This window comes from Natator depressus, chromosome 25 (assembly GCF_965152275.1).
Source record: "Natator depressus isolate rNatDep1 chromosome 25, rNatDep2.hap1, whole genome shotgun sequence".
Taxonomy (NCBI): Eukaryota; Metazoa; Chordata; order Testudines; family Cheloniidae; genus Natator; species Natator depressus.
The window spans coordinates 1717789-1743344 of record NC_134258.1 but is presented as its reverse complement, the minus strand read 5'-3'; the positions used below and the strand labels follow the sequence as shown (position 1 = coordinate 1743344).

Sequence of the window (25556 nt, the reverse complement as noted above, 5' to 3'; positions counted from 1 at the left end):
ACCCTCCTAATATCCAACCTAAACCTCCCCCACTGCAACTTGAGACCATTACTCCTTGTTCTGTCATCTGCTATCACTGAGAACAGTCTAGATCCATCCTCTTTGGAACTCCCTTCAGCTGCTTTCAACTACCTATCAAATCCCCCCTCATTCTTCTCTTCTGCAGACTAAACAATCCCAGTTCCCTCAGCCTCTCCTCATATGTCATGTGTTCCAGTCCCCTAATCATTTTTGTTGCCCTCCGCTGGACATTTCCCAATTTTTCCACATCCTTCTTGTAGTGTGGGGCCCAAAACTGGACACAGTACTCCAGATGAGTCCTCAACAATGTCGAATAGAGGGGAACAATCACGCCCCTTGATCTGCTGGCAATGCCCCTACTTCTCCATCCCAAAATGCAGTTAGCCTTCTTGGCAACAAGGGCACACTGTTGACTCATATCCAGCTTCTCGTCCACTGTAACCCCTAGGTCCTTTTCTGCAGAACTGCTGCCAAGCCATTCCGTCCCTAGTCTGTAGTGGTGCATGGGATTCTTCTGTCCTAATCGCAGGACTCTGCACTTATCCTTGTTGAACCTCATCAGATTTCTTTTGGCCCAATCCTCTCATTTGTCTAGGGCCCTCTGTATCCTATCCCTACCCTCCAGCGTATTTACTTCTCTTCCCAGTTTAGTGTCATCTGCAAACTTGTGAGGGTGCAGTCTACGCCATCCTCCAAATCATTAATGAAGATACTGAACAAAACTGGCTCCAGGACCAACCCTTGGGACACTCCGCTTGATACCAGCTGCCAACTAGACATGGAGCCATTGATCACTACCCGTTGAGCCCAACGATCTAGCCAGCATTCTATCCAACTTATAGTCCCTTCATCCAGCCCATACTACTTTAACTTGCTGGCAAGAATACTGTGGGAGACCGTGTCAAAAGCTTTGCTAAAGTCAAGGATCAACACGTCCACTGCTTTTCCTTCATCCACAGAGCCAGTTATCTTGTCACAGAAGGCAATTAGATTAGTCAGGCATGACTTGCCCTTGGTGAATCCATGCTGACTGTTCCTGATCACTGTCCTCTCCTCTAAGTCCGTCAGAATTGATTCCTTGAGGACCTACTCCATGGTTTTTCCAAGGACTGACATGAGGCTGACTGGCCTGTTGTTCCTAGGATCCTCCTTCTTCCCTTTTTTAAAGATGGGCACTACATTAGCCTTTTTCTAGTCTTCCGGGACCTCCCCCAATCTCCATGAGTTTTCAAAGATAATGGCCAATGGCTCTGCAATCACAGCCGCCAACTCCTTTAGCACTCTCGGATGCAGCGCATCCGGCCCCATGGACTTGTGCTCGTCCAGCTTTTCTAAATAGTCCCGAACCACTTCTTTCTCCACAGAGGGCTGGTCACCTCCTCCCCATGCTGTGCTATGCTGCCCAGTACAGTAGTCTGGGAGCTGACCTTGTTCGTGAAGACAGAGGCAAGAAAAGCATTGAGTACATTGGCTTTTTCCACATCCTCCGTCACTGTTGCCTCCCTCATTCAGTAAGGCGCCCACACTTTCCCTGACTTCCTTCTTGTTGCTAACATACCTGAAGAAACCCTTCTTGTCTTAATATCTCTTGCTAGCTGCAACTCCAAGTGTTGTTGGATCATATTAAAGAAGTTCTGTATTAAAATCACAAATGAGTTTGATTCCCCATAGTTTAAATTCCAGGGTATTACTAATTAAGAGGTCTCTTGGTTTTTGGTACTGTTTCTCTCCCTCTGTGTGTGAAACTTGCAAGCTGCTAATTGTGTTAGTACATTCTAAGACAGAGTCTGTTCTCAAAGCAATTCTTTGTAACAACAACTACTCACACAGAGAGAGTCTCAAAGCAATACTCTAACAACAGAAACAGCACCCAGAGACTCCCCGCCCTTTTGTTGTATTCGTCTCGCTTTGTTAACAATTGTGATTAAAATAGAGATAGAGGATGTACGTGGATGGATGCTTGGTGTGGATAATAACTGAATGATCAGGGAGGTGCCAGCCTAAGAATCCAGTGTCCATCGGCTGAAGGAGGAGTCAAGTGGAAATAACCAGAGGACCCCGGAGGGCAGACTGGAATCCACCCAACAGCCTCAAGAATGGGAGAACCAAAGAACAAGATAACATCTGGCAGCACGGGGCCGTTAGGAATGTGCCATCTGCTGATTGATTCAGTAACAGCATGATGAAGCAATTCCCATAGACTGGCATAGGAAGAAATTCCTATAAAAATGGACTCTAGAAAGTGAGAACTTTGGGGTCTGATTCTGCAAACCAACTTCCAGGGGCATCAGATGAGCATCTGACAAGGCCCTGCTCCCTCCTCATGTCCAGGCCACCTGGCCAGTGGCTTGGCATGAGCAACTCTAAGGCTGGTAACTATGATAACCTTACAGAACGCGCGCGCGTGTGTGTGTGAATAAATAGGAAATTGAATGGAATGTTATAGCTATAACCGATTATGATTCTTTCTGTATTCACAATAAATGTGGCATTTTGCCTTTTCCCCTTTAATAAGATACTGCTGGTTTTTATTTTATTGGTATAACAGTGTGATTTGGCCTTCCTGATTTCACTCCTGCATGCCTGAGCAATATTTTTATACTCCTCCCTGGTCATTTGCCCAATCTTCCACTTCCTGTAAGCTTCTTTTTTGTATTTAAGATCAGCAAGGATTTCACTGTTAAGCCAAGCTGGTCGCCTGCCATATTTACTATTCTTTCTACACATCACGATGCTTTGTCCCTGTAACCTCAGTAAGGATTCTTTAAAATACAGCCAGCTCTCCTGGATTCCTTTCCCACTCACGCTATTCTCCCAGGGGATCCTGCCCATCAGTTCCCTGAGGAAGTCAAAGTCTGCCTTTATGAAGTCCAGGATCCATATTCTGCTGCTCTCCTTTCTTCCTTATGTCAGGATCCTGAACTCGACCATCTCATGGTCACTGCCTCTCAGGTTCCCATCCACTTTTGCTTCCCCGGAGTGCAGGTCTGGGGGCAGTACAGCCACTTGTGTCAGTCACGGGTGCGGAAAAAAACCAAAAACGCCCCTGACCGACAAAAAAGTTTTAACAAAAAGTGCAAGCGTGGACAGTGCTTTGTCAGCAGGAGACACTCTCCCCCAAAAACAAAGCTACCACCATTCGTTGGTGGTGGTTTTATTTTGTCGGCCGGAGAGCTCTCCTGCTGACAAAAAGCAGCTACACTGCGTGCCTTATAGCGGCCAGGCTTTAGTGGCACAGCTGTGCCACTGCAAGCTGCAGAGTGTAGACATAGCCTTATACTGGTTAATAATTGAAGCATTTTAATATCATGTGCTGCAAAGAGCTGCAGTAGACACATTAAAGAGCCACTTGCGGCTCACGAGCCTCAGTCTGAGTATCACTGTTCTAGAGCATAGAGAAACAAAACAGGAATCCCTCCTGGAGGCAAAAAATCCAAGAAATAAGGTTTTTAATGTGTGGCCAGAGCATCTTTTTAGTCGCTTTGCAAGCATCAGTGATGGAAACATCTGAGACAGACCATGACTGCAGCCCTGCCTTGAATTGTGGAAGTCATATGACAACCATTTCATTTCAAAAGAGACAGGAATACCAAAAACATTCTAACATCCACTTAGTCAAGATCCTCTTGGGAACAGCACTGGATAACAGACTAAAGCCCTTCGAGAATTTAAAAATAGAACCAAAGTACAAGAGGACACCAGAATGGCCACAGGAACTCTAACGAAGAGAGAAACTCAGCTAAGTCTTGAATACCTCTTTAGCTTCAGCCCCAGTTTTTTTTTTTGTTTGTTTGTTTTTTTAAGGATAAAGCCTGAGCAATGTAGCTTCACAGGGGTCCCTGTGGCATGGGGTCCCAGGTAATTGCCCTGCTTGCTACCCCTTAATGCCGGCCCTGGCTTTTACATGCAGAAAACCAGTTATTGTGGCACAGGTGGATCATGGAGTTTTTATACCATGGGGGGGGAGCGGAGGGGTGTTCAGAAAAAGGAAAGGTTGAGAACCCTTTCCTAGATCTGAGACCAAACTCTGCCAAAGCCAAATCTCATCAGGCTACCTACAAAAAAGATATGACGAAGGAGTTACTGACCAGTTACTAGAATTCTACGTTAGAGTCCTCTGACTTTGCCTATTTCACACACTTGTGAAATACATGTCCCCAACCTCATTTCCTTCCAGCTGCACTTGTTTATGGACATAGGAACTCCAGTGTCTGGTTCTGATTCAAAACACCTACATTCTGTTTCTCCCAGTAAGATAGGGCATATTTACTGTTTGCCAGGAAGGATTAAATTTCCTCCAGGATCTTTCCTGATAATGAGGAGCTCAAGAGCACTCATGTTTGGGGGAGTTAACCTTCAGTCTGTCCCTGTTTTCTAAAAATCTAATTTTGTAGTCTTATCAAACAGTGCTCAGGATTCTTGAGCAGAGGTGACCGGTTCACTTGAAGGGGGAGAAGGGGGATCTCTGCCTCAGGCAACAGTGTTCTGGCAGGCTGTTAGTGATCCTATTGGGATCCACTGCTAAAGGATCAACCCCTCAGCCTAAGAGGGGGGTCCACAGGACCTGGAAACCAAGTAATTCCAGGGGACAACTAATGAAATAACAGGGATAGGAGTGCAGTCAAAGGATCAAACGAAGGGAACCAGGTGGGAACACAGAGCAGAGAACCATGGACAGCACCCACTGCTCCTCAAAGACATCAAGGGAGTCAGTGGACGCTGCCCAGAGGAACTCTGCCCAGATACGCGAATGGACGGAGGATCGGAAATAGACCCCACAGTGACAGGAAACTCCATCGGCCAACCTCCTCACTCTGGTTTTATAGATGACCATTTTAGCCAGGGCCAGGAGAAGGTTGACCAGGAGGTCCCGTGACTTTGTGGGGCCACGGATAGCAAGTGCATAAATAAAAAGGTGAGGGGAAAAGTGCAACCAAACTCTTAACAAGATGTCTAAGAGGAGCCGGAATAGGGGCTGCAGCCTAGCTCACTCCAAGTAAGTGCGCGCCAGGTTTCCCGCGCACCGCAAAAGGGGCAGGTGTCCGGGATGGGGTGAACCATGCCAAGTACACACCCATGCTCATGGCCCCGTAAAGGAGTTGCCAACTTATATCCCTGGCAGGCCTCGTGACCAAGGTGGAGTAAAGGCTGACCCACCGGGGCTCCTCACCCTCTAGAGGTGGCAGGAGGTCCCGCCACTTTGTGTCTGGGAGGGACGCGAGGGTGAGGAGATGAAGGGTATGGAGCACGAGCGTGTACAGATGTTTCCTTGGCGCAGTCTGGAAGCGGACTGGCTGCAGATCATGCAGCCAGCTCATAGTGACGGGGGGGGGGGGGGGGGGAGCGGCGCCGGTTGGGTCCACAGGTCAGGGGCCAGATGAAAAGGTCTGGAGGGCCTGGGGTGGAGGGTGGATGGGGCATGCCCTCTCTCAGGACCCTGTTGAGGTAAACCCGAGCAGCAGGCGGCAAAGTGGCCCTTACCTCCTGAAGTACGTGCCAGGGGTACGAGGCCAGGAGAGCCCCATGCACTGAGCGAGCGTCAGGGGATCCAGCCAGTCTCCCCCGATCGTAGCCCAGGAGGATCTCCAACTCTGGTGACTTCTGCCAGGACCAGCCTCTGGTGCGCAGAGTGGGACTCTGCCACCTGCACACGGAGCTGAGGGTTGTGTACCAGGGGCTCCTTGAGGAGATCTGCCCCCATGGACCTGGTCACTGAACAGTTTCCAGGTCCGGAGGAGGTCCTGATAGAAGACTGGCAGCCCGGAGAGGTCTCGCAGAAGACCTCTCGGATAGAGAAAAAGGAGCTGACGGTCATACTGGAGCCCTCGGAAGCGGCGCAGGAAGTCGTACGCCAGGCTGCTAGTGATAGAAGGCAGACTAAATACTTCAGAACCTTTAGAAAAATCCTGTGTTATTTTCTGCCTGCAGAAATTTTTCTATCTTCGGACCTTTTGGCTTCTGCTGTTGAGTCAGAGTGCCCAGTGCAGGGGATACTGGGCTTCTTCCTTTTGAAACCAGCCATCAACATGAACAATTTCCAAAGGAAGCCTTTTCTTTTTCCCCCTTATATGAATGTTTGCCAACTGCTTGGTGCTAGGATGGTGAGTGCAAACCCAATAGTCACAACTTCTAGAACGCTTGAGTCATGCAGTACTTCGATACCTGCAGACGTTCACTCATGAGGCAGCACCTCTTGCCACTATATCACCTGCACCAAAAGTAGACTGGGTCTGCATCCTCATGAACTAGCTTCATAATGAATTAGCTTCATAAGCTCCTGGTATTCCTCTATTATGCTCTAATAAATTTGTTAGTCTCTAAGGTGCCACAAGTACTGCTGTTCTTTTTTCTTGGAGAAAAGAGGCTCAATGAGGGTTGAGGCCTTCTTACCAAGATCCACCTGATCTCTGGCCAGGAAGATTTAGTAGACTGTGGCACACAGGTTTACTGGTCTGACTGAAACCACTTCTGATTATATCTCAGTGTCACCATTTAGGATTCTGAGGCACAATATGTTGAACAAAAGTTATTGTAATGGCCACCTCCATCACCAAGAGCTTGGAGGGAGGGAGGGAGGAGGGGGAAATCAGAGACTTAACCAGTGGCATTCTCATGGAGGATGGACTTTGTACAGCTACCTCATCTTGAAGGTAGTCAAAGGATTCATCACACCCTCTCCAGCTAGTCTAAATTAAGGTACCTCACATTTGAGGGATTGAGACACTGCAGAACCCTGGAGAGATTATAAATCACAATTTGGCTGTCTTAGACAACTGCTGTAAGAATTGGAAGTAGGTAGGGTTCTTTCCTGAAGAGTCACAGTCTTGTACAGGCAGAGTCCTCTAGCTCATCACTATTCAAAATGCAACTCCCATCACTCTGATAGTTAATTTACCTTCACTCAAACAGCTGGATTTGTTTAGACAACTGAGGGCAGGAGGGCCTTGTAGCACTCCAAGTGCTCTGCTAAGCACTAACACTAGCTGTCCTAGAGCCCTCAATGCAATTGTGCCAGCATCAAGGCCAGAGTTTCCTTTCTTTGGCTTTGGTGCAAAAAGCACTCTGACTGCACTCAGATCTGACATCTGGTAACAGAGGGCAAGATTAATGCCTTAAAACTGGTACTGGCTTCATCACAGGCTCACAGAACACGCAGAAGTGTTTGGGCAAGATTGAGGAGCACAGAATGGTTCTCCAAATGCAGAAGGGGCAATCCAAAAAGCTTAAAACAGGAGCTGCCTAGAATACAGGGTTTCAACTGAAACATGCTGGGGAGCTGTTGACTCTTTGCACCTTCACCTCTTATGCGAAGCTTCATCTTATCCAGCAAAGTGAAGCTCAGGATCACATATGACATATAACAAAGCCATTTGAGTGATGAATATTGGTGGGGGGAAGGGACTCCTAGATTGATACAGGTGGCGCTGGAACCAAGTTCTGATGGGTGAGCTATCATGGCCAACTCGAGTTTCAGCTCCAAGGGTTTACCCTTTTAAGTACACTGGCTGACCTCAGGAGTCTTCCTGGGCTGCCGAAAGGAGAGCTTCAGTCCTCTGCAAAGAGCTCCTCCTGTTTCTTCAGTGCCATGGTGACACTTGCTGACATGTCACCCATGCAAATCACAGAGGTAAACACAACCAACTTGGCCATCTGTACTAGACACTGTTCTACCACACAAATTTTGAACCTACTGAGCAGTCTTCCTTGGAGGCCACACCTGAAATAAAACAAGAGACACACTACTGCAAGACGGGAAGTGCCAGACCAATGAACAATCACCAGAGAGAGACTGATACTGAATCAGTGAGGTGCCTAGACTCCAACACTAGTGTGCCAAGAACAACGTTACAATCAAGCATGGCCAAAGAAATAAAAACCTCACACTGGAGTAGCTGTGAAAGTCTAAAACACTAAGGCACTTGAGTGCTGACAAATCAGGAAAAGCACTCACAGCAAACCCCTCACATATAAAAACAGATCTAAGTGAGGCAGAGGTGGTTCTGTGGAAAAAATAACGTAATCATAATTAAATATTTTATCAGAACATATACTCAGGGGGCAGAATTAAGGTTACAACCATAATTCTGGCATTTACTAACAACTCAGTGCTTGACTTTAACTTTAGTGGTTCCTTTAACAGTTTACTTTTCATATGAATTCCCAGTTAACATTGCAGCTATAACAGTTGTTCTACCAAGTTGCAGTTATGTCCCCTATGCATTCTCCAACATACACTGAGATTTCATTTTTCTGTATTTTATTCTTCATCTTATTCCAAAACAACCACCCTGTCTACCACCTTTGTATGTTGGAAGTACCTGGATACGCCAGATTGATTGACTTCAGCTAAAGCTCATCTTTCCTTTCACAAATTATTCAAAGCCTACAAAAGTTATCCCAGCTATTTTTAAAACTACTGAAAGAAGTTTGTAGTACAGTTTAAAAAGGGATACCACATTAGGTAAGTAAAACAACCACAATTGCTTCTGCAGCCTATCACCCAAAAAGAGACAGAACTAACACCAGGCCCAAATTGAAGACTTATTTAATGATCACAACAATCCCATCTCCACTGCCTCCAACCCTGATAGTATTTTCCTGGGACGCAATGTGCATATTCTCCACCAGTTGTGATTTTTCCTTCATCCCATTTCTCCCCCCTGTGCGCTGGCCTGAATCCCCCTCATGCAAGTCCTCCTCTTCAGGCCCTCCCATCACCAAACACATATCATATGCCTCTCATTCTCTTCCTGGCATGGATTCCTCTCCTTCTCTCTTCCCCAATCCTCCAGAGCCTAGACACACTCAACTCTTCCCCATCCTTTTCACAAACGTCCACATAAACTACAGCTCAGTGAACAAAGAGAAAGCAGCAGACGTATATATTTTAACTATCATATTTGACAAAATGCATCTCACAAATCCTACTCATCATTCATTCAACTGGCCTGAAAACCACCACACATTGAAAGCTCACTGAAGAAATGGAAACAAAAACATTCTAATAAGTGGCAAAGCTCTGAGTTGAGGAGGTGGATATAGGATCACCGGATTTAACATTAACAAAAAAATCTATAAAGATTAGAAACATAGGAAGAAAACAAACATGGCTTGGAAAAATGCAAATAAATCTAAAATACATCCAATAGGGAAGAGAAACCTGGAAGTCAGCAATGCTGATCAAGACCTAAGCGTAAGTGGACAGCAAATCAGACATTAGAACTCATCTACAGTATCATTAATTCTCAAGCCCTTTTATAACGTAAGCCCTGGTCTACACTAGGACTTTAGGTCAAATTTAGCAGTGTTAAATCGATGTAAACCTGCACCCGTCCACACGATGAAGCCCTTTATTTCGACTTAAAGGGCTCTTAAAATCGATTTCCTTACTCCACCCCTGACAAGTGGATTAGCGCTTAAATCGGCCTTGCCGGGCTGAATTTGGGGTACTGTGGACACAATTCGACGGTATTGGCCTCCGGGAGCTATCCCAGAGTGCTCCATTGTGACCGCTCTGGACAGCACTCTCAACTCAGATGCACTGGTCAGGTAGACAGGAAAAGAACCGTGAACTTTTGAATCTCATTTCCTGTTTGGCCAGCGTGGCAAGCTGCAGGTGACCATGCAGAGCTCATCAGCAGAGGTGACCATGATGGACTCCCAGAATCGCAAAAGAGCTCCAGCATGGACCGAACGGGAGGTACGGGATCTGATCGCTGTATGGGGAGAGGAATCCGTGCTATCAGAACTCCATTCCAGTTTTCGAAATGCCAAAACCTTTGTCAAAATCTCCCAGGGCATGAAGGACAGAGGCCATAACAGGGACCTGAAGCAATGCCGCGTGAAACTTAAGGAGCTGAGGCAAGCCTACCAGAAAACCAGAGAGGTGAATGGCCGCTCCGGGTCAGAGCCCCAAACATGCCGCTTCTATGATGAGCTGTATGCCATTTTAGGGGGTTCAGCCACCACTACCCCAGCCGTGTGGCTTGACTCCTTCAACGGAGATGGAGGCAACACGGAAGCAGGTTTTGGGGACGACGACGATGATGAGGTTGTAGATAGCTCACAGCAAGCAAGCGGAGAAACTGGTTTTCTCGACAGCCAGGAACTGTTTCTCACCCTGGACCTGGAGCCAGTACCCCCCGAACCCACTCAAGGCTGCCTCCTGGACCCGGCAGGAGGAGAAGGGACCTCCGGTGAGTGTACCTTTTAAAATACTATACATGGTTTAAAAGCAAGCATGTGAAAGGATTACTTTGCCCTGGCATTCGCGGCTCTCCTGGATGTATTCCCAAAGCCTTTGCAAAAGGTTTCTGGGGAGGGCAGCCTTATAGCGTCCTTCATGGTAGGACACTTTACCTCTCCAGGCCAGTAACACGTACTCGGGAATCACTGTACAACAAAGCATTGCAGTGTATGTTTGCTGGCGTTCAAACAACATCCGTTCTTTATCTCTGTGTTATCCTCAGGAGAGTGAGATATCATTCATGGTCACCTGGTTGAAATAGGGTGCTTTTCTTCAGGGGACACTCAGAGGAGCCCATTCCTGCTGGGCTGTTTGCCTGTGGCTGAACAGAAATGTTCCCCGCTGTTAGCCACGGGGAGGGGGGAGGGTTGAGGGGGTAGCCACACGGTGGGGGGAGGCAAAATGCGACCTTGGAACGAAAGCACATGTGCTATGTATGTAATGTTAACAGCAAGGTTTACCCTGAAAGAGTGTAGCCACTGTTTTATAAAATGTGTCTTTTTAAATACCGCTGTCCCTTTTTTTTTTCCTCCACCAGCTGCATGTGTTTCAATGATCACAGGATCTTCTGCTTCCCAGAGGCTAGTGAAGATTAGAAAGAAAAAAAAAAAAAAAAACGCACTCATGATGAAATGTTCTGAGCTCATGCTGTCCTCCCACACTGACAGAGCACAGACGAATGCGTGGAGGCAAATACTGTAAGACTGCAAGAAAGCACAAAATGACCAGGAGGAGAGGTGGCGGGCTGAAGAGAGTAAGTGGCGGGCTGAAGACAAGGCTGAAGCTCAAATGTGGCGGCAGCGTGACGAGAGGAGGCAGGATTCAATGCTGAGGCTGCTGGAGGACCAAACCAGTATGCTCCAGTGTATGGCTGAGCTGCAGCAAAGGCAGCTGGAGCACAGACTGCCACTACAGCCCCTGTGTAACCAACCGCCCTCCTCCCCAAGTTCCACAGCCTCCACACCCAGACGCCCAAGAATGCGGTGGGGGGGCCCACCGGCCAACCAGCCACTCCGCCACAGAGGATTGCCCAAAAAAAAAAGAAGGCTGGCATTTAATAAATTTTAAAGTTGTAAACTTTTAAAGTGCTGTGTGGCATTTTCCTTCCCTCCTCCACCACCCCTTCTGGGCTACCTTGGTAGTCATCCCCCTATTTGTGTGATGAATGAATAAAAAGGGCATGAATGTGAAGCAACAATGACTTTATTGCCTCTGCAAGCAATGATCAAAGGGAGGAGGGGAGGGTGGTTAGCTTACAGGGAAGGAGAGTGAATCAAGGGGCGGGGGGTTTGCATCAAGGAGAAACAAAGAACTTTCACACCGTAGCCTGGCCAGTCACGAAACTGGTTTTCAAAGCTTCTCTGATGCGTGCCGCGCCCTCCTGGGCTCTTCTAACCGCCCTGGTGTCTGGCTGCGCGTAACCAGCAGCCAGGTGACTTGCCTCAACCTCCCACCCCGCCATAAACGTCTCCCCCTTGTGCTCCACAATATCTGAGAGAGTAAAGCAAGCAGTAATAACAGTGGGAATATTGGTTTCGCTGAGGTCTAAGCGAGTGAGTAAACTGCGCCAGCGCTCCTTTAAACGTCCAAATACACATTCTACCACCATTCTGCACTTGCTCAGCCTGTAGTTGAACAGCTCCTGACTACTGTCCAGGCTGCCTGTGTATGGCTTCATGAGCCATGGCATTAAGGGGTAGGCTGGGTCCTGAAGGATACATATAGGCATTTCAACGTCCCCAACAGTTATTTTCTGGACTGGGAATAAAGTCCCTTCCTGCAGCTTTTGAAACAGACCAGAGTTCCTGAAGATGCGAGTGTCATATACCTTTCCCGGCCATCCCACGTTAATGTTGGTGAAACGTCCCTTGTGATCCACCAGAGCTTGCAGCACTATTGAAAAGTACCCCTTGTGGTTTATGTACTCGCCGACTTGCTGCTCCGGTGCCAAGATAGGGATATGGGTTCCGTCTATGGCCCCACCACAGTTAGGGAATCCCATTGCAGCAAAGCCATCCACTATGACCTGCACATTTCCCAGGGTCACTACCCTTGATATCAGCAGATCTTTGATTGCGTGGGCTACTTGCATCACAGCAGCCCCAACAGTAGATTTGCCCACTCCAAACTGATTCCCAACTGACCGGTAGTTGTCTTGCGTTGCAAGCTTCCACAGGGTTATCGCCACTTGCTTCTCAACTGTGAGGGCTGCTCTCATCTTGGTATTCATGCGCTTCAGGGCAGAGGAAAGCAAATCACAAAGTTCCATGAAAGTGCCCTTACGCATTCGAAAGTTTCGCAGCCACTGGGAATCGTCCCAGACCTGCAACACTATGCGGTCCCACCAGTCTGTGCTTGTTTCCCGAGCCCAGAATCGGCGTTCCACAGCATGAACCTGCCCCATTAGCACCATGATGCATGCATTGGCAGGGCCCATACTTTCAGAGAAATCTGTGTCCATGCCCTGATCACTCACGTGACCTCGCTGACGTCACCTCCTCGCCCAGTATCGCTCTGCCAGGTTCTGGTGCTGCATATACTGCTGGATAATGCGTGTGGTGTTTAATGTGCTCCTAATTGCCAAAGTGAGCTGAGCGGCCTCCATGCTTGCCTTGGTATGGCGTCCGCACAGAAAAAAGGCGCGGAACGATTGTCTGCCGTTGCTCTGACGCAGGGAGGGGCGACTGACGACACGGCTTACAGGGTTGGCTTCAGGGAGCTAAAAATCCACAAAGGGGGTGGCTTTACATCAAGGAGTATTTCAGGCAGGACTTCACGGAGGGTTCCAATAAGAAATGGTGCACCTAAGTTATTGTTCTTATTGGAACAAGGAGGTTAGTATGGCCTCTGATTGATACATGGCTAGATTTACCTCGCTGCACCTTCCCTGTGAGTGACTACAGTGTGACCTAGAGGAATGAGTCCCCTAGACAGGGGAGGGGAGGAAGCAAATGAGTACAAAACAAATCTGGTCTACTTCTTGTTTTGATCCACTCCATCTATCTTTTACATCTTTGGCTGGCAGCAGACGGTGCAGAAGGACTGCATGCCATCCACATCTCCTGGCTGCCTGGCAGATGATGATGCAATACGACTGCTAGCAATCCGTATCGCCTGCCTACTCACCATAAGATGGTTCAATAGGACTGACTGCAGGACTAAAGAGAATGACCTGGTCAAGTCACTCCAAATTTAGTCCCTGCGCCCATGTCTGTCCAGGCTCTCCCGGCCGACGTGGCCAGGCGCACCTCAGACATGACGATGACGGCTACCAGTCGTATTGCACCGTCTGCTGCCACAAGGCAATGGGTTGCTGCTACTGCGTAGCAATGCAGTACCGCGTCTGCCAGCACCCAGGAGACATACGGTGACGGTTACCTGAACGGGCTCCATGCTTGCCGTGGTATGGCGTCTGCACAGGTAACTCAGGAAAAAAGGCGCGAAACGATTGTCTGCCCTTGCTTTCACGGAGGGAGGGAGGGAACGGGGGCCTGACGATATGAACCCAGAACCACCTGCAACAATGTTTTAGCCCCATCAGACATTGGGATCTCAACCCAGAATTCCAATGGGCAGCGGAGACTGCAGGAACTGCGGGATAGCCACCCACAGTGCAACACCCCGGAAGTCGACTCTAGCCTCGGTACTGTGGAAGCACTCCGCCGAGTTAATGCACTTAATGCACTTAGAGCATTTTCTGTGGGGACACACACACTCGAATATATAAAACCGATTTCTAAAAAACCGACTTCTATAAATTCGACCTAATTCCGTAGTGTAGACATACCCTTAGATTACACGCAAAGAATCTTTAGCCTTTGTATCGACTCTCACTAACCATTAGAAAGCAAGGAAATATCCAATTAAGGGGTCATTCTTTAACATACCACCCTCATTCACACTTCACAACTCAGTATCATGCACCTCTAACATGTATACACAATATATAACACTACAAACCCACTGGACCTCAAAACCTGAACTCCAACTACATAACATATGCTTGTAGACATCTCTTTACTAAATTATTCTATTGCGTGTTATGTGCACATGAGGGAAATATGAGGTTGGAATCAAGCTTGTACATTCCATGCAAGTGTTATTAACAGAGAACTTGGTGTGGATATTGTGTGCCTGCACATTTTAGAGATGCACGGTACTTTGTGATTGATAGGAAATGTCAGAGCAGGTAAACATGAACCATGGGTGTTAAGGAAGGGTGGATCAGTGTTACATTTAATAAGTTTAGATTGCTTAAGGGGTTTTTTTGAGTGATAATTTCCATAGGTTTTATGAAGTGTGGATGTTTGACGGGGTATCAAGAAACGGGAAAAGCAATGGGGGAGAGGAAATGTGCACATCCCCTATAGACACCATGCAGTCGTTTCCCTCCCTTCTCCCATGCTAAGTAGGTGCCGGGTTCTCTCCTGGATTACTGCCCCACAGAGGAGCTCTTCTCTTCCATTATTTTCGTACCACATAATGCTCATTCTGCACACTGGTTCCTGGCACTATTAGTTTCCTTAGCAGGCATTCTAAGGAAAAGAAAAAGTGAGAGCATCAGAATAAAGACAGTGGACTTCAACAAAGCAGACTTTACCAAACTGAGAGAACTGGTAAGTAACCTCCCATGGAAAGAAAATCTCAAGGAAAAAAAAAGAGCTCAGCAGTTTCTCAAACAGACAATATTAAAGGCACATCAGCAAACTATACCAATGCAAAGGAATGAAAGGAAGAGGCAAATATGGCACCCTCAAGAGCTCTTTAATGACTTTAAAAAAAAAAAGGAATCCTGCAAAAAGTGGAAACGAAGAAAATTGCTAAGGATGAGTACAAAAATTGGCACCACAGAGACTTGGTGGGATAATACGTGTGACTGGATTATTTGTATAGAATAGTACAGCTTGCTCAGGAAGGACAGGCAGGGGAAAAAGAAAGGAGGTGTAGCCTTGTATATTAAAAATGTATACACTTGATAGAAATAGGAGACAGACTTGTTGAAAGTCTCTGGGTAAGGACAACAGGGGTAAAAACCAAGGGTGATGTCATGGTAGGGTGTACTACAGACCATCTAACCAGGAAGAAGAGGTGGACAAGGCTTTTTTTTTAAAAACTCCAAAGCACAGCACTTGGTGGTGGTGGAGGATTTCAACTACCCAGACATCTGTTGGGAAAATGACACAGAAGGGCACAGATTATCTAACAAGCTCTTGGAATGAACTGGAGACAATTTTTTATTTCAGAAGGTGGAGAAAGCTACTAGGGGAGAGGCTGTTAAAGAGACGTTATTAATAGGACAAGAGAAAACTATCCCACTGCACTGGAAAGATAGGAAGTATGGTAAGAGACCACCCTGGCTTAAAAACAAGCTCTTCAATATCTGAAACTCAAAAAAAAAAAAAAAAAAAAAAAAAAAAGTCTTACAAAAAGTGGAAACTAGGTCAAATTACAAAGGATGAATATATATATAAAAAAAGTACGTAGGGACAAAATTAGAAAGGCCAAGGCACAAAATGAGATTAAACTAGCTAGAAACAGAGTAACAAAAAAACATTTTACAAATACACCGAAAGCAAAAGGAAGATCAAGGACAGGGAAGCCCGTTTTTCAACTGGGGGGGGGGGGACAGAAAATCTGCCATTTCCATAAGTGCTAAATGACTATTTTGCTTCAGTTTTCACCAAAAAGACTGAACATCTATCATAGTGAATGCCAGTGAAAATGAGGTAGGATCAAAAACTAAAATAGGGAAAGAACAAGTTAAAAAAAGTCTTCAAGTCACCAGGGCCTGATGAAATACATCGTAGAATACCCAAGGAGCTGACTGAGGAGATATCTGGAGCCATTAACGATTATCTTCAAAAAAGTCACAGAAGACGGGCAAGATTCCAGAGGACTGTAAAAGGCAAATATAGTGTCAATCAATAAAAAGGGAAATAAGGACAACCTGGGGAAATACAGACCAATCATCTTAACTCCAGTACCTAGAAAGATAATGAAACAAATAATTAAGCAATCAATTTGCAGACATCTAGAAGCTAATGTGGTAAGTAACAGTCAACATGGATTTGTCAAGAATAAATCGCATCAAACCAACCTAACAGCTTTCTTGGACAGGGTAACAAGCCTTGTGGATGGGGGCGGGGGAATGGGGAAGGAAGCAGTAGATGTGGTATATCTTGACTTTAGCAAGGCTTTTGATACTGTCTCACGTTACCTTCTCATAAACAAACTAGGAAAATATGACCGAGATGGAGTTGCTATAAGGTGGGTGCATAACGGGTTGGAAAACCGTTCCCAGAGAGTAGTTATCAGGAGTTCAAAGAGAAGCTGGAAGGGCAAATCGAGTGTGGTCCAGCAGGGATCAGTTCTGGGTCCGGTTCTGTTCAATATCTTCATCAAGGAATTAGATAATGACATAGAGTACACTTAAAGTTTATGGATGATACCAAGCTGGGAGAGGCTGCAAGTGCTTTGAAGGGTAGGATTAAAATTCAAAATGATCTGGACAAACTAGAGAAACTGTCTGAAGTAAAGAGGGACAAATTCAATAAGGACAAATGCAAAGTACTCCACTTAGGAAGGAACAACCAGTTGGCACACATACAAAATGGAAAATGATTGCCTAGGAAGGAGTACTGCGGAAAGGGATCTGGGGATCATAATGGACCACAAGCTAAATATGAGTCAACAGTGTAACACTGTTGCAAAAAAAGCAAAACATCATTCAGGGATGTATTAGCAGCAGTATTGTAAGCAAGACAAGAAGTAATTCTTCCGCTCTACTCCGTGCTGATTAGGCCTCAACTGGAGTAGTGTGTCCGGGTCTGGATGCCACATTTCAGGAAAGATGTGGACAAATTGGAGAAAGTCCAGAGAAGAGCAACCAAAATGATTAAAGGTCTAGAAAACATGACCCATGACAGAAGATTAAACAAACCCAATTTTTTCAGTCTGGAAAAGAGAAGACAGAGGGGATGTGAAAAAAATTTTCAAGTACATAAAAGGTTGTTACAAGAAGAAGGGAGAAAAATTGTTCTCATTAAACTTTGAGAACAGGACAAGAATCAATGGACTTAAATTGCAGCAAGGGCAGTTTAGGTTGGACATTCTGAAAAACTTCCTGTCAGGACAGTTAGGCACTGGAATAAATTGCCTAGAAAAGTCGTGGAATCTCCATCACAGGAGATTTTTAAGAGCAAGTTAGACAAACACCTGTCAGGGATGGTCTAGATAATACTTAGCCCTGCCATGAATGCAGAGCACTGGACTAGATGGCCTCTCGAGGTCCCTTCCAGTCCTACGATTCTATAAATAGAATACAAGCATGTAGGGACAAAATCAGAAAGATTAAAAATCTTTAATCTTTCTAAAAGATTTTAGAAAGGATTCTGACAGACCCACAGGACATTCTCCTAATGAAACTAGGGAAACATGGTCTAGAAGAAGCTCTACAAGGTGGATGCAAAACTGGTTGAAGGATCATACCCAAAGAGCAGTTATCAATGATTTGCTGACAGACTGGGATGGCACATCTAGTGGGGTGACGCAGGAGTCTGTCTTGGGTCCAGTACTATTCAGTATTTTCATTAATTACTTCCATAACAGAGAAGAGAGTATGCCTATATATAATCTGTGGGTGACACCAAGCTGGAATCGGTTGCTAGAACTTTGGAGGACAGAATTAGAATTCAAAACAACCTTGACAAATGGAGAACTGGTCTGAAATCAACAAGACAAAATTCAGGACAAACAAGTACTACACTTAGAAAGAAAAAAAAATTAAATTCACAACTATAAAATGGGAAATAACTGCCTAGGTAGAAGTACTTCTGAAAAGGATCTGGGGGTTATAGTGGATCACTGCATATGAGTCAACAAGCTGCAAAAAAGGCGAATATGATTCTGGAGTGTATTAACAAGAGTGTTGTAAAACACAGGAGGCAACTGTCCCACTTACTCAGCACTGGTGAGATGTCAAATGGGAGTACTGTGTCCAGTTTTGGGTACCACACATTAGGAAAGATGTGGATAAATTGGAGACGATCCAGAGGAGAACAATTAAAATGATAAAAGGTGTAGAATAGCTGACCTCTGAAGACACGTTTAGTCTAGAGAAAGTGGTAACCTGAGTTTTCAAATATGTTAAAGGCAGTTATAAAGAGGACAGTGATCAATTGTTTTCCAGATCCACTGAAGGTACGATCAGAAGTATTGGGCTTGATCTACAGAGAGAGATATTTAGGCTAGATACTAGGAAAAGCTTTCTAACTATAAGGATAGTTAAATATTAGAATAGGCTTCCAAGGGAGATCATGGAATCCCCAACTTTGGAGTGTTTAAAAGCAGGTTAGTCAAACACGTATCAGGAACGGTCCAGGTATATTTGGTCCTGCCTCAGTGCAGGGGAGCTGAACTAGTTGATTTCTCAAGGTTCATTCCAGAACTACATTTCTATGATTCCAGACTGACAAAGAAGCTGTAGTTTGGCAAACCAGACTCCTCTCCTGGAAAGCTTCCTTATTTTGCCATCTGTAGACCTGGGTGTGACATAAGAATGGCCATATACATCAGACCAGTGGTTCTCAACCAAGGGTACGTGTATCCCTGGGGGTACTCAACTCTAGATCAGAGTTTCTCAACTGGAGGGTTGCAGCTCCCAGGAAAGGTGGGGAGGTCACAGGACAGGTTTAGGAGGATTGCAAATGCAGAGCTGGCATTAGGGGATGGCAAGCAGGGCAAATGCCCAGGGCCCCATACCACAGTGAGACCTTCAAAGCAAAGTTACGTGTTTCAGCCCTGCCACTTGGAGCTCAGGCTTCAGATTCGGCTCAAGTATCAAACTGAAATGGAAGTACAATATTAATATTCCAATGGATTTATTTTATAAATACGGTAAAAATGAGAAAGTAAGCAATTTTTGAGTAACAGTATGCAGGGACACTTGTGCATTCTTATGTCTGATTCTGTAAGCAAGTAGTTGGGGTACGCATGACAAATCAGACTCCTGAAAGAGGTATAGTAGTCTGGAAAGGTTGAGAACCACTGTGTTAGACCAATGATCAATCTAGCCCAGTGTCCTGTCTTCTGACAGGTTTCAGAGTAGCAGCCGTGTTAGTCTGTATTCGCAAAAAGAAAAGGAGTACTTGTGGCACCTTAGAGACTAAAAAATTTATTTGAGCATAAGCTTTCGTGAGCTACAGCTCACGAAAGCTTATGCTCAAATAAATTTTTTAGTCTCTAAGGTGCCACAAGTACTCCTTTTCTTTTTGTCTTCTGACAGTGGCCAATGCCACTTGCTTCAGAAAGAATGAACAGAATAGGGCAACTATTGAGTAATCCATCGCATCATCCACTCCCAAATTCTAGCAGTCATAGGCTAGGGTAACCTAGAGGATAGGATTGCATCTCTGACCATCTTGGGTAATAGCCATCCAGGAACTTATCAAATTCTTTTTTAAACTTACATGACCCTTCACAACATCCCCTATACAGATTGACTGTGCACTGAGTGACGTAGTACTTCCTCAGGTTTGTTTTAAACCTGCTACTTATTAATTTCACTGGGTGAGCCCTGGTTCTTGTGTTATGTGAAGGAGTAAATACCACTTCCTTATAAACTTTCTCTGCACCATTCATGTTTTTATAGACCTCTAGCATATTTCCCCTCAGTCATCTCTTTTCCAAGATGAAAAGTCCCAGTCTTTTTAACCTCTCCTCATATGGAAGCTGTTCCATTCCCCCTAATCATTTTTGCTGCCCTTCTCTGTACCTTTTCCAGTTCTATATTTATTTATTGGAGCCAGGGTAACCAGAACTGCACAGAGTATTCAAGCGGTGAGTGTACCATGGATTTATATAGTGGCATTATGATTTTTCTGTCTTATTTTCTATCCCTTTCCTAATGGTTCATAACATGGTTAACTTTTTTGACTACCACTACACATTGAGCGGATGTTTTCACAGAACTACCTATCATGATTCCAGGATCTTTCTTGAGTGGTAACAGCTAATTTAGACCCCATCATTTTATATATATATACACACACTTGGGATTATGTTTTCCTACATGCATTACTTGCATTTATCAATACTGAATTTCATCTGCCATTTTGTTCCCCAGTCACCCAGTTTTGTGAGATCTTTTTGTAACTCTTCGCAGTCAGCTTTGGACTTAACTACCTTGAGTAGTTTTGTATTATCTGCAAATTTTGCCACCTCATTGTTCACCCCTTTTTCCATATTGTTTATGAATACACTGAACAGTACTGGTCCCAATACAGATCCCTGGGGACACCACTATTTACCTCTCCCCATTCTGAAAACTGACCATTTATTTCTAGCCTTTGCTTTCTGTCTTTTAATCAGTTACTGATTCATGAGCGGATCCCTCCTATCCTATGACTGCTTACTGTGCTTAAGAGCCTTTGGTGAAGGACCTTGTCAAAGGCTTTCTGAAAGTCCAAGTACACTATATCCACTGGATCACCCTTGTCCACGTGTTTGTTGACCCCTTCAAACAATTTGAATAGATTGGTGAGGCATGATTTCCCTTTACAAAAACCACGTTGACTCTTCCCCAACATGTTGTGTTCATCTGGGTGTCTAGTAATTCTGTTCTTTACTATAGTTTCAACCAATCTGCCTGGTACTGAAGTTAGGCTTATCAGCCTGTAATTGCCAGGATCACTTCTGGAGTCCTTTTTAAAAATTGGTATCACATTAGCTATCCTCCAGTCATCTGCTACAGAAGCTGATTGAAGTGACCGATTGCATACCACAGTTAGCAGTTTTGCAATTTCATATTTTAGTTTCTTCAGAACCCTTGGGTGACTACCATCTTGTCCTAGTGACTTATTACTGTTTATCAATTTGTTCCAACACCTCTACTGACACATCCATTTGGGACAGTTCCTCAGATATGTTACCTAAAAAGAACGGCTACGGTGTGAGAAACTCTCTCACATCCTCTGCAGTGAAGACCAATACAAATGATGTATTTAGTTTCTCCACAATGGTCTTAGCTTCCTCGATCATCCAGTGGCCCCACTTCTGATGTACTTAAAACAAAAATTACTGTTAATTTGTGTGTCTTTTGCTAGTTGCTCTTCAAATTCTTTTTTGGCCTGCCCAATTATACTTTTATACTTAACTTGCTAGAATTTATGCTCCTTTCTATTTTCCTCAGTAGGATCTGACTCCCAATTTTTAAAGGATGTCTTTTTGCCTTTAACCGCTTCTTTTACTTTGTTGTTTAGCCACGGTGACAGTTTTTTGCTCCTCTTAATGTTTTTTTTAATTTGGGGTATACATTTAATTTGAGAAATTACACCCAGTTCATAAAACCAGACTGCACAGTAGGAAGGCTGATGATAGGGTCCAGAAGACAAGACAGCAGGATGGAAGAGGCCACAGTCGCTATCCTGACCTTCCCAATGCTGAAGAAATATGATGTGGAGGGTCAGGAACATCCCTCTCCTGCCCCCCCACCTAATAACTCCTCTAAGTGATTTCTAGGATTAAGAGGCCAACTTGGAATTCTGCAGCAGTTAGCACTAATTAGCACTGCTGCCATCTCCAAGGCTTCCCCCCAAAGAGTAGCATAGTCGGCAGAAAGAAGCAGGTTGTAGAGCTGGGTTCATATCTCCCCTTCAGTGCCTTCTATAGCACAGCTCTGCCACTGTGTCAAAGATGGTGATGCTTGACATAAGAGAAACCTTCAAGCACAGATGTCTCCTACAGGAGCTGTAGACAACTGTTGCCAGGCAAGACTCCCACTCTCAATATGGGACATTAAAATAAAGGGTTCATTGGGGAGAAAGGCATATCCCGATCCATCCTATATCCTCCACTACTACTTCCCCCCGCATCCCTAATCAGCGCCTTTCTTGCCTCCAGCTCCACCCCGTGTCAGCGTAGGATAGATCGGGGACTATCTCTGCCTGCCAGATTCCAAAATTGCTCCCTGGACGTGCTCCCTCCTCAACACAAATTTCAGTTGAAGAAACCTGAAAATCCAGTCCCTCTACCCATGTGGTGCTCACAGCAAGGAAGAAAAGGAAGCAGGGATATGAGGGGTAGTGAGCAGTGTCTTTCCCAGCTGCACTCCTCTGAGTTCAGACTCAGACAGCAACCTATCTTTGGATCAGTAGCCACTACTGTCAGACTGATAAATCATAGATGGTTCATCAAACTTAATTATGCAGGGGAAGGTGAGAGTAAGTAAAGGAAAGCAGGGGTATTGATGGAAGTGAGGGATGATAAACTGGTAATGCCAGTGCATCAAACATCCTGAGGATGAACAACTACAGGGACTGCCTGGGGAGTAGGGCTCCCTGACTGTCTCCTACAAAGAGCGGGAGGAGTTTAACTTTTCCTCTCTTGTTAGAAACCAGAAGGAGTCAGCATAGTTAGTAAGTAAGTAAGTTTAAAAACAGTTATATATCACCAACGGAATGATACAAGAACCTGTATGTATGTGAACATATGGGATCAGCAGTCTGGGGTTTCTAGGTGCCAACGTCATGTAGCTGCAAAGATTAAAAAAAACTGGAGACACCCTGATGTATTTCTGAAAAAGAGGATTTTAAAATTTATATTGTATCCAGCAGCACATACTAATGTTCTTAAGACCCTCAAAATTAAAGAGACCCTCAGAGTGTTCTGTATTTTTAGGGCTTGTTTACACTTGGAAGTTTACCAAAATAGCTATTCTGAAATGGTTGTTTCAGTGTAAGCCCCTGTGTGGATACTTATTCCAAAGTAAGACTGCTCACACAGGGTTTGTGCCAGTGTAACTATTATGGAGTAATTATTCCAGAATAGCTACTTCCATAAACTTTCAGGGCTTCAGATAGTAAGGGCCCGTGAAAATCAGATATCTGATACAACCTTAACCATGATACCACTAACAAGTTTCCATAATACATCTCTGCCCTGAAGTTCTTACAATCAACATAGGAATCAAAGACAAGGGGCGGAAAGTCACTTCAGGAAACAGAGGGTGAAGGTTCCTGGGTCTGCTTAGAAAGGTGAGTTTTAAAGGAAAGAGGGTGAGCTTCTGGCAGATGAAGACAAGATGTTCCAGCTATAGAAGATAAAAGTGATAGAAGGCACAAAACTAGGAATGGGGAAAGGAGACACAGGTTTGAAGAAGGCAAAAGGATGAGGAAGCAGAGAGTGAATAAAAAGAAGACAGAGATGGTAGGGGTTAAAGGCAATGTAGGGCCTTCTATGAGGATTATGCTCCTTTTATGTATTCAGACACAGGAAGCGAAGGAAGGATCACAGTAACATTAAGTCACAGGAAAGGAAGATGACTTTGGCAGCAGCATTTCAAACAGACTGGAAGGAGAAGAAACAAGAGAAAGAGAGGCCAGACAAGAGATTATAGCAATAAAGGCAAGAAGTGACCAGGATACGGACAAGGATTTTAGCAGTCAATACAGGACAAATTTTAAAGAAAGAAGCAACAGGTGTTAGCAAGAAAGACAATATGGGGCAGAGTAGACTAAAACATCATAGCAAGATTACAGGCTGAATCACAAGAAAGAGTGGAGTTATCAATGGAGACAGAAAAGAGAAATTAGGAGAAAAGATGAGAAGGTCTACTTACCAGTAACTAGTTTTGAGTAGACTGTCAGTACACATCTTCATTACTGGAATGCAGGGTGCATGGGCCAGCAAGAAGTTGAGATAGTGGCTGGACACCCAAGATGTCAGCATCAGCTAAGTATGCTAGAGTGGACAGGGGGTGTGGAAGTGTCATGAGTATATAGGGCTACAGGGGCGATAATGAATGTATAAGTGGTGATGAAGTCAAAAAGAGGAAAGCATACAGAAGAAGCGAAAACGGAGAACTGAAGGACAATGGCAGACAGAAAGAGGTGAGTATGAAAAACTGTTCAAAGGAACCTGAGTTGTCAGCAACTCTAACTAATTGTATGGCACTCCAAATATTCAGTACAGCATCCAAGGGCAAGACAGGGAAGAAAAAGAAAAAAAAAAATCACAAAAATCAGGTGGATTAAGTCATCAACCATGTCAAAGGCAGCAAAAATGAATCATAAGAGAACACTCTATATGACCCAGCCCCTTCCCCCTTATTCTCCACAATATCAACATATCTAAGGCCCCATGACCCAAAACATTCCCCCATCTGCTTCTACCAGGGCACAAAACACACACTCCCCACATACACTTCATCATCCATCACCCTGCATCAGAAGGAGACACAACACTCCCTCTCGCCATGGGGCAGCTCCAGATACACACTCTCTCCACACACACATTCTTCCCATCACCCAGCTCACTGCACATACAGGTTTTCAGTACGCTTGGCTTTACTCGAAAGATCTCTCACCAGAGCAACCTCACTGACGGTAACACGGGGGGGGGAGGGAGGGCCTAATATAGCCAAGGTTTCCCACAGTCTCTGGAATTTAACAGGATGTAGGTAACCTTACCCAGAGCAGGGCTAACTTACAATGCTGATGTTAGTGCACATGGGATCCCTGTCCACACTCGTACTCCCACCAGCCAGAGGAGCTGCTCTAATCTTGCCAATAGTGAGAATTTAAAAAAGAAAAGAACACGATGTAGACAAGCCCACACCCGCTGCCCATGGCCTGCATCCTGCACACACAATACCCCTGCAACCGGCTCCACTTCCCCGTCATGATGTGCCGCCGCAGGCCAGGGTCTCCCCCCGCCCCAGGCCCCGGCCCCGGCCCCGGCCCGGCCCGCCCCTCCCCCCACAGGCCCCGGCCCGCCCCTCCCCCCACAGGCCCCGGGTCTCCCCCGCAGGGCCAGGCCGCAGCCTCGCTCTCGAGCCCAGCCTGGCCCGCTCCTTCCACCGCCAGGAGGCAAGTCCGACCTAGCCCCAGCCTCCCCGCACGCCTCGCCCAGCCCGGCCTCACCTGGCGGCGGCTCCGGCAGGGCCTGGGCAGCGGGAGGGGAACAGCTCCGCAGCGCGCAAGACAAGCCGCTCCTGCGCCGCCTGCACACGCCCCCGCTCCGCCCACCGAGCCCCATTGGTTACTTTGCACACGTGGCCGGCGCCCCATTGGAGCAACAGCCAGTCCGTCAATCGTACCCCCGGGGCGGGCGCTCCCGGCGGGCGGGAGCGGGGCGGCCGAGGCCGGAGGCGGGAGACCGGGCCTGGCGCGAGGAGAGGCGGAGCGGGCGGAGCTGGGCAGGGCGCGGAACCACCTGGGCTGCCGCCGCGGTGGTCCACGGGCCCCGTTTCTCGGCGCGGGCTCCGTGTCCGGGCGCGGGAGCTGGGGGAAGG

General features: G+C 45.9%; 1 protein-coding gene across 2 annotated transcripts in view; it reads right to left on the bottom strand.

Annotated features, from left to right (window-relative positions):
* ELAVL1 (ELAV like RNA binding protein 1) overlaps positions 1-25327 on the bottom strand; it is a 157746-nt gene extending 132419 nt beyond the window's left edge. For both annotated transcript variants that reach the window (XM_074939645.1, XM_074939644.1), the window contains exon 1: positions 25186-25327. The gene's annotated coding sequence lies outside the window, so the exon portion shown is untranslated. The remainder of the gene's footprint in view (positions 1-25185) is intronic.
* Between the last annotated feature and the right edge of the window lie 229 nt (positions 25328-25556).